General features: G+C 48.1%; 2 pseudogenes; both read left to right on the top strand.

Annotated features, from left to right (window-relative positions):
• The first annotated feature begins 1,668 nt into the window (after positions 1-1,668).
• On the top strand, positions 1,669-1,807 carry LOC147982617 (small nucleolar RNA Z247; annotated as a pseudogene).
• A 3,441-nt stretch (positions 1,808-5,248) lies between these two features.
• On the top strand, positions 5,249-5,387 carry LOC147982616 (small nucleolar RNA Z247; annotated as a pseudogene).
• Positions 5,388-14,425: the final 9,038 nt, after the last annotated feature.

Genomic DNA, 14,425 nt, shown 5'->3' with positions numbered 1-14,425 from the left:
GAAAAAATAATTTGAGCTTTCCATGTGATTCCTCAAGCATACGAACAGAACTCCGCATACTACATACGAAACAGAACTCCGCATACTACTTGCAAAACTAACCAAGAATTGGTCTTCACGTTTTGGCTCCTTGGCTTCAACTCCAATACTAGCAATTGACTTGTCAACACCTCCTGTTAATTCCGATGGATACATATCCCTTAGATGAATTTGTTTCGCCGATTGATTAAGCCTGCCTATCTCAGTGGAGACTCGGTCTCCCTTTTTTTCAAACAAATCTCCGGCCTGCAGCTCATCCAGACTCAGCCGACCATGTGCACGGGCCTCCGCTTTCCAGCTCCGCCAGCGCACCATGGGCCGCCAGGCGCCAGCAATACAAGCACGTACGCCTGCCGTCGGACGCTCGCCCGATCGATCTGATCGCCGCACGTCCAACCTGCCGCTGCCATGGGACACGCGCCTTGTGCTGATCGGACGCCTGCTGTAACTTCCGTTCTCGCCATCGATTGCATCTCCTTACAATAATTCCAATCGCATCAAGAGTTTCTTTGATTCGCTGCTAACACTACGACTGCCCTGATCGAAACACAGAAACACCGTGTGACAACCGATCCGCTCCATCGCTGCCGTCTTGCACCGCAATTTAACTCAACGATCTTTTCGCAAAGCACTTCCATTAGGTCAACAGATGCACTGCCTTATCAAACCTTGTTCATGATACCATTTGTTAGAATAAATCCGAGGCATACCGTTAATCATCCGAGGACCAAGCAATCACACGAGCACGATACCAAGATTTGTTAACGAGGTTCACCGATATGGCTACATCCCCGGAGCTTGACTACGGCCGCTCCTCCCCGTGACACCGTCACAATACCGCACACCGGCCATGTTAAACCATGCAATATTCAGGTCCAAGGGGCGCACCACGCACCGGTTTAGTTGAGATAGGCTTCGGTCTAGGTTGGTTAGAGTATATGGTTGTAATCTCCTCATGTATATCTTATCTCTACTTTCCTTGTACCTCAAGATGTAATCTCAACAACCTTGTATGCTTATCAGGGATATGCCCCTGCCTATATTAACACGAAACCGTCGCCTCGAGAGAGGTACGACGTTCTCCGCTGTTTTACATGGTATACAGAGCCACCTCTATCCATCGCATCTAGCAAAACCCATCCAGCGCCAGCCATGTCGTCCTCCTCCAGCACCGTCCAAGCTTCCCTTGGGCAGGTTGCAGAAAAGCTCACCCGCACCAACTACATTCTGTGGCGTGCGCAGGTGACACCGCAGCTGAGAGGGGCTGGCCTCTTCGGCTACGCCGACGGCTCCATGCCGGAACCTGTCAAGATCCTCGTCACGAAGGACAAAGACGGGAAAGAAGAGCAGACACCGAACCCTCTCCATCCGATCTGGTTCAAAGAAGGGCAGCAGGTACTTGGATACTTGCTCAATACTCTCACCAAAGAAGTCCTCGTGCAGGTTACCTCCATCGCCACGCCGCACGAGCTCTGGGCGGCTCTCGCCCACATGTTCTCATCACAGGCCCGAGCCCGCGTCAACAACATCCGGGTTGCTCTCTCCATGGCGCAGAAGGGGACGCAATCTGTTGCGGCCTACTTCGCCCAGATGAGAGCGCTTGCCGATGAGCTCGCAGCCGCCGGAAAGCCCATCGATGGCGATGAGCTTGTCTCCTACATCACCGCCGGCCTCGACATGGAGTACCAACCCCTCGTCTCCGCCAACGACGCGCGCACCGACACCATCAGCATCGACGACCTCTACGCTCAGATGAGCAACTTTGATCAGCGCCTCGCCCTCTACAACAACAACTCGGGCGGGGGCTTCAAGTCATCTGCTAACGTGGTCTCTCGCGGCGGCGGTCGCGGTGGTGGCGGTTCACGCTATCGTGGACCTCCGCGTGGCAAGGGCAAGCCGCAATCTGGCGGAAACAGTGGCGGCGGCGGGCGGGCGGCCCTCCAACAACAACAATAGGGGCCGCCGTGGTGCCAGGCCTCGCGCCAACCCTGATGCGCCGCGATGCCAAATCTGCGGCAAGCTAGGACACACCGCCCGCGACTGCTGGTATCGCTATGAAGATGATGGCGAATCCTCACAAGATGAGAAAGTTGCAGGTGCTGCTGATGGCTCCTACGGCATTGATACAAACTGGTATGTGGACAGTGGCGCAACTGACCACATCACGAGCGAGATGGAAAAGGTGACAGTTCGTGAAAAGTACCGTGGGCAAGACCAAGTTCATACTGCCAACGGAGAAGGTATGAGCATTAGCCACGTTGGTCATTCAGTGCTTAAAACCCCCCATAGAAATATTCGTCTAAGAAAAATCTTGCATGTCCCTAGTGCTTCGAAAAATCTCCTTTCAGTTCATCGCATTGCCATTGACAATCATGTATTCCTTGAGTTTCATCTGTCTTTCTTTTTGATCAAGGATCAGGTCACGAAGCAAATTCTGTATCGAGGTAGATGCGTTCGAGGGATGTACCCGTTGATTCCGGAGCTTAGGAGATTGAATAAACAAGCCTATGGTGTCACCAAAGTCTCTTCAACACGGTGGCATGATAGATTAGGGCATGCATCCTTTTCTTTAGTTGAACACTTGCTTAAAAAGAATAAGCTCCCGTTTGTTGGTGAGCGAGATCGTGAAACAATTTGTGATTCATGTCAGTGTGCTAAAAGTCATCAATTACCCTATCCTGTGTCTACAAGCATCTCCACCAAGCCTGTCTGAAACTTGAAGGAATTTCACCATTGCTTTTAGTCATCCCGAGTCAAATTCGCAGTTGTCTCACCACATGTATGACCACCAGAGCCCTGGCCCGTCTTCATGTCCCGTGCGCATCGCACGCCTCGTCGCTATTACCGCGTCGAGCCTCCGCTGTCCCGGTCGAGTCTCAAGGGTCGCGAACCCACACCACTCAACCCCCACTGCAGAGTACCACCGATTATCACCGACCGATGACGAGTTTCATGCTTCCATCAGACCCTTGGGTTCCAGTCCGAACTGCATGTCACTCGCTTTTCTCCCTTGCTGAATAGGCTTCGATTCCCTAGATCCTTACATCGTAGCCCGTCAATCCAGCTCCACCTTGAACATGACTCCATGGTAGATGATCAATCCACCCACACGCCCCATCGACTTCAAGCTCTCATGTGCACCGTCTTGAATCAACCCCGCGCCATAGTCTTGTCCAAGCCACACAAGCACTCAGACCCGTATCGCATGTTTCCACGCCCAGAAGTCGGTCACCATCAGTATCACGCACCTATGTCGTCGACGCCGATTCCACCACCGTCTTCTGTACCGACCGACTCGCGTCGATCCCGTCAGACTACCTAGTCCGACCCAGGCTCCCAAATCATTCCATGAATTTCCATTCATCACACGATAGTTCTATCACTGCTGACATGACTTCCCGCAACGTGTTCAAGCATCCTTGTTGTGCCAACAAATCTTTCATCCTCGTCTGTCATAACCCAAGGTCTTCAGTTTCGTGAACTTCTCCACCTCAAACCTGGTACCCACTAATGCCATGGTTCTTTGTATAACTGACTTTGTGAAAAAATAATTTGAGCTTTCCATGTGATTCCTCAAGCATACGAACAGAACTCCGCATACTACATACGAAACAGAACTCCGCATACTACTTGCAAAACTAACCAAGAATTGGTCTTCACGTTTTGGCTCCTTGGCTTCAACTCCAATACTAGCAATTGACTTGTCAACACCTCCTGTTAATTCCGATGGATACATATCCCTTAGATGAATTTGTTTCGCCGATTGATTAAGCCTGCCTATCTCAGTGGAGACTCGGTCTCCCTTTTTTTCAAACAAATCTCCGGCCTGCAGCTCATCCAGACTCAGCCGACCATGTGCACGGGCCTCCGCTTTCCAGCTCCGCCAGCGCACCATGGGCCGCCAGGCGCCAGCAATACAAGCACGTACGCCTGCCGTCGGACGCTCGCCCGATCGATCTGATCGCCGCACGTCCAACCTGCCGCTGCCATGGGACACGCGCCTTGTGCTGATCGGACGCCTGCTGTAACTTCCGTTCTCGCCATCGATTGCATCTCCTTACAATAATTCCAATCGCATCAAGAGTTTCTTTGATTCGCTGCTAACACTACGACTGCCCTGATCGAAACACAGAAACACCGTGTGACAACCGATCCGCTCCATCGCTGCCGTCTTGCACCGCAATTTAACTCAACGATCTTTTCGCAAAGCACTTCCATTAGGTCAACAGATGCACTGCCTTATCAAACCTTGTTCATGATACCATTTGTTAGAATAAATCCGAGGCATACCGTTAATCATCCGAGGACCAAGCAATCACACGAGCACGATACCAAGATTTGTTAACGAGGTTCACCGATATGGCTACATCCCCGGAGCTTGACTACGGCCGCTCCTCCCCGTGACACCGTCACAATACCGCACACCGGCCATGTTAAACCATGCAATATTCAGGTCCAAGGGGCGCACCACGCACCGGTTTAGTTGAGATAGGCTTCGGTCTAGGTTGGTTAGAGTATATGGTTGTAATCTCCTCATGTATATCTTATCTCTACTTTCCTTGTACCTCAAGATGTAATCTCAACAACCTTGTATGCTTATCAGGGATATGCCCCTGCCTATATTAACACGAAACCGTCGCCTCGAGAGAGGTACGACGTTCTCCGCTGTTTTACATGGTATACAGAGCCACCTCTATCCATCGCATCTAGCAAAACCCATCCAGCGCCAGCCATGTCGTCCTCCTCCAGCACCGTCCAAGCTTTCCTTGGGCAGGTTGCAGAAAAGCTCACCCGCACCAACTACATTCTGTGGCGTGCGCAGGTGACACCGCAGCTGAGAGGGGCTGGCCTCTTCGGCTACGCCGACGGCTCCATGCCGGAACCTGTCAAGATCCTCGTCACGAAGGACAAAGACGGGAAAGAAGAGCAGACACCGAACCCTCTCCATCCGATCTGGTTCAAAGAAGGGCAGCAGGTACTTGGATACTTGCTCAATACTCTCACCAAAGAAGTCCTCGTGCAGGTTACCTCCATCGCCACGCCGCACGAGCTCTGGGCGGCTCTCGCCCACATGTTCTCATCACAGGCCCGAGCCCGCGTCAACAACATCCGGGTTGCTCTCTCCATGGCGCAGAAGGGGACGCAATCTGTTGCGGCCTACTTCGCCCAGATGAGAGCGCTTGCCGATGAGCTCGCAGCCGCCGGAAAGCCCATCGATGGCGATGAGCTTGTCTCCTACATCACCGCCGGCCTCGACATGGAGTACCAACCCCTCGTCTCCGCCAACGACGCGCGCACCGACACCATCAGCATCGACGACCTCTACGCTCAGATGAGCAACTTTGATCAGCGCCTCGCCCTCTACAACAACAACTCGGGCGGGGGCTTCAAGTCATCTGCTAACGTGGTCTCTCGCGGCGGCGGTCGCGGTGGTGGCGGTTCACGCTATCGTGGACCTCCGCGTGGCAAGGGCAAGCCGCAATCTGGCGGAAACAGTGGCGGCGGCGGGCGGGCGGCCCTCCAACAACAACAATAGGGGCCGCCGTGGTGCCAGGCCTCGCGCCAACCCTGATGCGCCGCGATGCCAAATCTGCGGCAAGCTAGGACACACCGCCCGCGACTGCTGGTATCGCTATGAAGATGATGGCGAATCCTCACAAGATGAGAAAGTTGCAGGTGCTGCTGATGGCTCCTACGGCATTGATACAAACTGGTATGTGGACAGTGGCGCAACTGACCACATCACGAGCGAGATGGAAAAGGTGACAGTTCGTGAAAAGTACCGTGGGCAAGACCAAGTTCATACTGCCAACGGAGAAGGTATGAGCATTAGCCACGTTGGTCATTCAGTGCTTAAAACCCCCCATAGAAATATTCGTCTAAGAAAAATCTTGCATGTCCCTAGTGCTTCGAAAAATCTCCTTTCAGTTCATCGCATTGCCATTGACAATCATGTATTCCTTGAGTTTCATCTGTCTTTCTTTTTGATCAAGGATCAGGTCACGAAGCAAATTCTGTATCGAGGTAGATGCGTTCGAGGGATGTACCCGTTGATTCCGGAGCTTAGGAGATTGAATAAACAAGCCTATGGTGTCACCAAAGTCTCTTCAACACGGTGGCATGATAGATTAGGGCATGCATCCTTTTCTTTAGTTGAACACTTGCTTAAAAAGAATAAGCTCCCGTTTGTTGGTGAGCGAGATCGTGAAACAATTTGTGATTCATGTCAGTGTGCTAAAAGTCATCAATTACCCTATCCTGTGTCTACAAGCATCTCCACCAAACCTCTTGAGCTCATTTTTTTCCGATGTTTGGGGTCCTGCCCCAAAATCAGTTGGCAGACACACTTATTACGTAAGTTTTATCGATGACTATACCAAGTACACATGGATCTATCTCATCAAAAAGAAATCTGATGTTTTTCAAGTTTTTCACAACTTTCAAGCACTAGTAGAAAGAAAGTTTGATTGCAAAATCCTAGCTCTCCAATCTGATTGGGGAGGGGAGTACCGCAACCTCAACTCCTTTTTTCAGCAAATTGGCATATCACACCACGTGTCATGCCCCCATGCTCACCAGCAAAACGGATCAGCTGAGCGCAAGCACAGGCATATAGTTGAAGTCGGCCTGGCCTTACTTGCTGCTGCCTCTATGCCTTTGAAATTCTGGGATGAGGCATTTCTCACCGCAGTCCACCTCATAAACATGTTGCCAAGTAGAGTCATCAACAATGAATCTCCAGTAGAACGTCTCCTTCATACAAAACCAGATTACACATCTCTACGAGTATTTGGGTGTGCGTGTTGGCCAAATCTTCGGCCATACAACAACCGCAAACTCATGTTCAGATCAAAACGGTGTGTTTTCTTGGGCTATAGCCCACAACATAAGGGTGTAAAGTGTCTTGATGTATCCACTGGACGTGTCTATATTTCCCGTGACGTTGTGTTTGATGAAACTGTTTTCCCTTTTGCATAACTTCATCCAAACGCCGGAGCCCTTCTTCAAAAGGAGATTCTTCTTCTACCTTCACATCTCACCGGGCATGACAATGGGGATGTTTTAGACACTGATGATCAATTGTTGACTAATCCTCTTACTAATGATGGTCTTGAGTCTTGTGATGCAACAGAAAAAAATTGTGCAGAAAATGGTGAAGAAATCAGCCCAAATTATCATTTTATGCTTCCTGGACAAAACAGCAGCAGCATCGAAGCAGATCTCCCTCGGGATCCAGGCGCATCAGCCTCGGGATCGCTCCTGCGCCAGTCTGCCGCCCTGGCCCCCGCGGGATCCGCGCCCTCCTCGCCAAGCCGATCCGCCTCGAGCCCCGCGTCGCCACAAGCCACCAGCGGCTCGGTGGACCGCCCGGTGGCCGCTCAGCGCCAACCCACCAGCGCCACGCGGCGCCAACTCCAGTCGCCCGCACCTGGTTCCGTGCCCGGCCCCGTGTCTGGCCCCGCACCTGGTCGGTTTGGTCCCGACACACGATGCTACGTGCGGCGCCCATCACGGCTGGATATGGGCGCTGACTCCGGTGTGGATCACGCTGCAGTCCCCGTCCCACCGGTGCAATCATTGCACCATCATGCGCCCCCAGCTGGACCGGGATCCTCTGCGGCGACTTCTTCTTCAGCTCCACGTGCGCCGGCCATACAAGATCCGGCATGCATGTCCTCGCCCAGCGAGCCTGCAGCCGCTCCTGGCGCTAGATCTTCTGCGGATCCTTCTTCACCACCTCGCACTAGGCTTCAGAGGGGAGTAACTCAACCCAAAAATTACAAGTCTTTAGCAAAGTTTGGACTTGCTTGTGTTTCACATGAACCAGATATCCCACACTGTTGCAGAAGCTCTAGGCGATCCAAAGTGGCAGAAGGCTATGGAGGATGAATACATGATGCTCCACAAAAACAAAACTTGGCACTTAGTTCCAGCACGTCAAGGCAAAGGTAAAAATGTTATAGATTGTAAATGGGTCTTCAGAATTAAAAAGAAGTCTGATGGCACCATAGGTCGTTATAAGGCTAGACTAGTTGCACAAGGTTTTAAACAAACATACGGTCTAGATTATGAGGATACTTTTAGTCCTGTAGTAAAGGCTGCTACTATTCGTCTCGTTTTGTCTATTGCCGTATCCAGAGGATGGAGTCTACGCCAGCTAGATGTTCAGAACGCGTTTCTTCATGGTGTTCTGGAAGAGGAAGTGTTCATGAAACAACCTCCTGGGTTTGAAAACAGACAAAAACCCCTCCACATATGCAAGCTTGACAAGGCTCTATATGGATTAAAACAAGCTCCTAGAGCATGGTATTCTCAGTTGAGTTCAAAGCTTCAAGGAATTGGGTTTGCTCCGTCCAAGTCTGACACCTCACTGCTTATTTTCAACAAGTCAAATACATCTATATTTGTACTCATATATGTTGATGACATTATTGTCACAAGCTCATCTGATGAAGCCATTTCAGCACTGCTCAAGGATTTGAACTCTGAGTTTGCTCTTAAGGATCTAGGAGGCTTGCACTACTTCCTTGGCATTGAAGTAAAAAGAAGTGGGGATGAGCTTCACTTGTCTCAAGAAAAATATGCCATTGATCTTGTAGCAAGAGCAGGGTTGCAAGGCTGCAAGGCAGCTCCAACACCTCTATCCAGCTCTGAGAAACTATCCTTAACAGAAGGGAAACTCTTGAATCAAGAGGACAGCACCAGGTACAGAAGTATGGTTGGTGCACTGCAATATTTAACTCTGACTAGGCCTGATATTTCCTTTGCTGTGAACAAAGTATGTTAGTTCCTTCATGCACCCACTACAGTACATCTGACAGCTGCAAAACGCATACTTAGATATGTCAAGAACACTTCCAGTGTTGGACTCACCTTCACCAAGTCACCATCAACACTTGTAAGTGCCTTTTCTGACTCTGATTGGGCAGGTTGCCTTGATGACAGACGCTCAACAGGTGGTTTTGCAGTGTTCTTTGGTCCAAATTTAATCTCATGGTGTGCTAAGAAACAAGCTATTGTGTCTAGATCCAGCACAGAAGCAGAATACAAAGCACTAGCAAATGCTACTGCAGAAATTATTTGGGTTCAGTCATTATTGAAGGAGCTTGGAATACATAGTAAACAGGCTCCATGCTTATGGTGTGACAATTTGGGTGCCACCTATCTTTCTGCTAACCCAATATTTCATGCAAGAACAAAACATATCGAAATAGATTTTCACTTTGTCAGAGAAAGAGTTGCAGAAAAAAAGCTGGATATTCGGTTCATTCGGTCTCAAGATCAAGTTGCAGATGGCTTCACTAAAGCTTTGCCCACCAGAGGTTTTGAAGAATTTAAGCGTAATCTCAACTTGTCCAAGTTGTGATTATGGGAGGGTGTTAAACCATGCAATATTCAGGTCCAAGGGGCGCACCACGCACCGGTTTAGTTGAGATAGGCTTCGGTCTAGGTTGGTTAGAGTATATGGTTGTAATCTCCTCATATATATCTTATCTCTACTTTCCTTGTACCTCAAGATGTAATCTCAACAACCTTGTATGCTTATCAGGGATATGCCCCTGCCTATATTAACACGAAACCGTCGCCTCTAGAGAGGTACGACGTTCTCCGCTGTTTTACAGGCCACTCGGGCGCCGGCACACGCCGCCGGCTCCCCCTTGCGCGCCTGTGCTATTATGTTGGCATAGGTTACATCGTGTGTCTAGCCCCGCTATATATGAGAGGCCTAGGATACAAGTGTCCTACTAGGACACGACTCCCTATCCTATCTAAACACAATACAACTACAAGTCCAACTGTAACCTACCTTGTACACAATATTCGACACAACTCTAACACGTCAGGTTATATATTCACACTCGCGGGAGGAGCTATATCGTGGAAAAGCTCCAAACAAACGTTAACTGCTGGATCTACGATGCAAGCATAATTTGTAGCATGTTATGAGGCCACCGGGCAGGCTGTATGGCTAAAGAATTTTATTTCAGGACTTAAAGTGGTTGACAGCATATCTAGACCAATTTTATTGTGATGTGATAATGAACCCGCAGTTTTCTATACGAGTAACAACAGGTCAAGTAGTGCTGTCAGACACATTGACATAAAGTATCATGTTGTGAAAGATAGAATCCAGGATCAAACAATTGATATTAAACATATAAGAACGAAGCATATGCTTGCGGATCCGCTAACAAAAGGCTTACCACCCAGTATTTTTCGTGAGCATGTTGCCGGCATGGGACTACTGGAAGCCTTATGATTCTGAAATAAGAGGACCATTAAAATAAACCACTCCCCAATTACCAAAAAAGTTTTCCATTTCGAAATAGGCGGGTGTGCTATAAGTGTTAAGGTTCTATGGCGTTTGGAGCTGTTGTAACACCTCACTTTGGTACATCATTCCTATGTAGAATGGACAAATGAAGTTAAGCCTAACGATCATGGGGGAGAATGTTGGTTGATCTGACGGCTTAAACAGGCCAGTTAGATCTATTATTCTATCAGAAAAAAGGGGAAAGATAACGATAATGAAAAGTCCCCACGCGCCAATGTACGTGGGCTTTTTATCCCAACTAAGGCGCCCTGATTGGGGGCACCCAAACTAACTAATGATTTAGGTCCCATGTCGCCAGCGCTAGATAAAAGGGGGTACGGGAGAGGGTTGGCAGCCTGCGCGATCATAATTCTCATATGGTTTCACTCCCCTCCCGATATTCTCTCACCCCATCCGATCAGGGGGAGCGCTGCAGCGACGGGAAGACCTACTCCAGCCGCCGCTGCCGTCCCCGGCCAGTCCCGGTGGCGTCCTGAAGGAATCAGGACGTCGAGGAGAACCTCTGCTTTGACTACATCACCCCTGCATCACGCCTGTACCGAGTAGGCGATCATGTTGACTCCCGTGATGTGTAAAGGATCTCTAAACCCTCTCTGTTCATGTTTATTAGGTGATCTAGATGAAATCTCTCTCTGCTAATGGCATCCCATAGATGCATTATTACTCCAACACTCAAGTCACACACGGTTGTGAAAAGATACGCAGTAATAAATGGATTTGAATGGGAAAATTCGCATCTGGTCCTGAGCACAGCTGATCCTGAAATCACGTTGGATGGCTCTTCTCGGGATGCATGTGTTTTCTGTATTCCGCACTGTATGCGACAAACATATTGCCAAAGTATTCCAGGGCAGGGCCCACGCATTAATTTGCTGCTCAGCCACTTCGTCAGACCGGTACAGGATACTCGTGGATGGATCAGGTTTCTTCCTGGGTCTCCCTGTTCCGGTGCGACACTGCGTGTTGACGGACGCAGCAAACGGCAACCTACCAGCCGGTGGGTGGATAAGTAATCGTAGGTCCCAGTCCCCACCCCTCCACGCTCGAGAAAAAACCATCCCCGCCGCCGCCACTACCTGCCGGTTGTTCTTCATCGTGCACGCAGGCCACATACACCCACATAGGCCAATTTGACAGGGAACAAGTGCAGCCAAATTAGTGCATCAACCAAACTAGTGCAGCTCGCATAACGCACACAACACTAGAATTAGTGCAGCCGATGATGCTTGTCTAACAGAAAGACACAAACTACAGCAGTGTGTATTAGCTGATGATTACGAGAAGTGTACAACAAGACACATGATTCAGTAAACTCAATGTTTTGCTTGGTTTCTTGCTCATTCAAAAAGACGCGAGATTCAAAAAGTGTACAGAAAGAAACAAGACATAAGATTCAATGTACAGCGAGAGAACCCTCAAAATTCTGAAACATGATGCCCATTCAGTAAACTCAACATTGTAAACATGATGCCCAATCAGTAAACTCAACAGGATTACAAACTACTGCTTAGTTTCTTGCTTCCTGCTGTTTTGCTTCGAAGACATGGCCTGGCACAAAATGGAAATAGGTTGATTGTCGGTGAGATGAACAAGAGAACTGATGCATTGGTAGATGGTCGTGCTCACATATTTGAATCCAGATGGTAGATAATTATTTGTGCAAACCAAATTTAATTCGAGCATGAGGTTTGGAGATAGTTTCTCTTCTAGGATGTGAATTCAGAGATAATTCTGTACTTGGAAATCACCATATGAATGCTCGACTATACTATGCCTTAACAAAAGGCAGTTTAATTAGCAGAAGAGTTTTGAATGAAGTGTACTAGGACCTTATATTTTTAACTCGTGTATATCTATTTTATAGATCGATTGCTATATAATTATTAATTTGAAAGGTTTGCACTCGTTCTTGAAGATAAAAGGATGTGTGGCTTAATATGGCTACTACCTGAAAAAGACTTCTACAAGTATGACTAAGATTGATATGGACAGTTAAAATTCTCACATATTTAGCTGTTAGGTGCGAAAAGCAATTAAGTACAGAACACTGGCCTCCCCCTCAATTGTTGGGCATTAGCAAGTACTGATTCCAATCTTACTATTTTCTAAGTCAGCTATCAATTTGACAATTTCCCAGCAGCTTGAAGAAGTCATAGAGAAAACTTGAGTAAGATACGAGATAGAAATCTAATGTATGTTGTGCAAGTTCCCGAGCAATTGCAATGCAATGATTAAGGAAAGAGCAAGTTGTCAAGCTGTCAAGTTCCCGAGCAATTAGCAAAGTTTACGGTCTGAACAGTTGTATAAATCTACAATTGTTTTTTTAATGGAGTGAGATGACAGGAACTTTATGAGAAGTGCCTTGTATGCTTTTAGCACTAACTAGACCCTATCAAAAGAATCTGAGCAGTGCCCTGAAAAAAGGATTCAAAGGTTCAGTTCTCACTGGACTCAAGATACCAGCATCCTGGTTCTCACTAGATTCAACGGTTCAGTTCCCACAAACCACCAATACTGCCTTGTTGATTTTTCTAGTACTTGTGACTGCAGCATCGGTTGTTTCTACAGAACAAATTAGCCAAGAATGACTACCACGGAACCATCACATAAACAAGGTTGTTTTCTGAAAACAGACACTACATACGCAATTCACACTACAGAAGTTCAGAGTAATTCTTAAGCATGTAATGGTACTTGAAAAAAGATGTGTATTTGCTAAAGCATGTACAGGTTACATTTTTGAGTGCCTTTTGAGCATGTGTAATTGAATTTTTTTTGAGGTCATTAGCATTTGAACACTTTCATAATTCTGATGGGAATACCTTGGTGAGGATCTTGATGAGGCTTTTCTCTTGGAGCCCTTCGTTCTTGGAGGATCTTGATGGGGGCCTTTCGGATGTGGACGGCGACCGAACAACAGCTCCAGTGTTCGAGGGAGGCAGGGGAGGAAGAACATCTTCAGCTCGTGAGGGATATGGTGGAGAAACGGCAAACCCAACGATGGAGCAGCTGCCGCCGGTGCGCATGAGGGAGTCGGTGGAGGAAGAACATCCAAGTTGTGCAGATAGCGCCACCGCCGCGGCCGACCGTACCATCATGGCCGCCGAGTAGGTGTGCACAGTCCCAGGTAACTCCGTCTTGATTGCAACTTCCATGGCTATCGCTTGATCTACAATTTGCACATAGAACAACATAGTTATCGCTTGATCCTGCTTTCCTCATCACCTTGTACTCGGTAGGTAAATTCTGGATGGTTCCATTGTATCTCTTTGAACACAGCTAGTGTCTTATTTTCATCATCGTCAACCTGGTGTTGACTTATCCGGCCACACAGATTGTGCAGCGTCCATTTTGTTGAAGGCGCATTCTGGGTTGAACAAAAGAAGCTGCCAACCATGTTGTGCCTTATTCAAGTTCACATTGTACACATTTATGTGCTTGTGCGATGGCCAATGAACTTTCTCACCGCAAGTAAGAGACAACGAATGGTTGTGGCTTGACCAGTGTTCAGCAATGAGCCATCATTGTCTGCAACTCTAAGTAATCTCATCATTGCAGGGCACTCGCACCGGCAAGATCGGTTATTTTGCTGCTCAGGCTTCCCCTGCAAAATAATTTTTTTCTCCGTGTCAAATTTAAAAAATGAATTCCCGTGCAAGCAATATGTTAAAAAACTACAAAATCTTGTTTTTGGGTCTTAACTCTTAATTGCTAGCCGAGCATCCACAAACAATCTCCTGCATACACTTTGTCCGCTCGATGTTCAGCTGGCCCTTGCCATATCGTATACCAAATCTAAACTCCCAAGAATACAGGTTATAGAAATCGTATGCTTCCCCGAGTGAGTCAAAACTCATCCCAATCTCTGGCTTCACTACATTGTCTGGGAGTTTATCAACGTACCTCCTGATTGTTTCTTCTAATGGAGTGACTCTACCTGGACAGGGTGCCCTATCCAGATGGGCACGTCCCACTCTTAACCTGAAATTGAATTCACGGTTTTGAGATGATGCAATCCTTTTACATATAACAGTGGGGCCGTGATTTTTG

This window comes from Triticum urartu, chromosome 3A, assembly GCF_056163025.1.
Source record: "Triticum urartu cultivar PI428250 chromosome 3A, HENAU_Tu73, whole genome shotgun sequence".
NCBI classification, from domain to species: Eukaryota; Viridiplantae; Streptophyta; class Magnoliopsida; order Poales; family Poaceae; genus Triticum; species Triticum urartu.
This window is presented reverse-complemented; position numbering and strand designations above follow the sequence as displayed.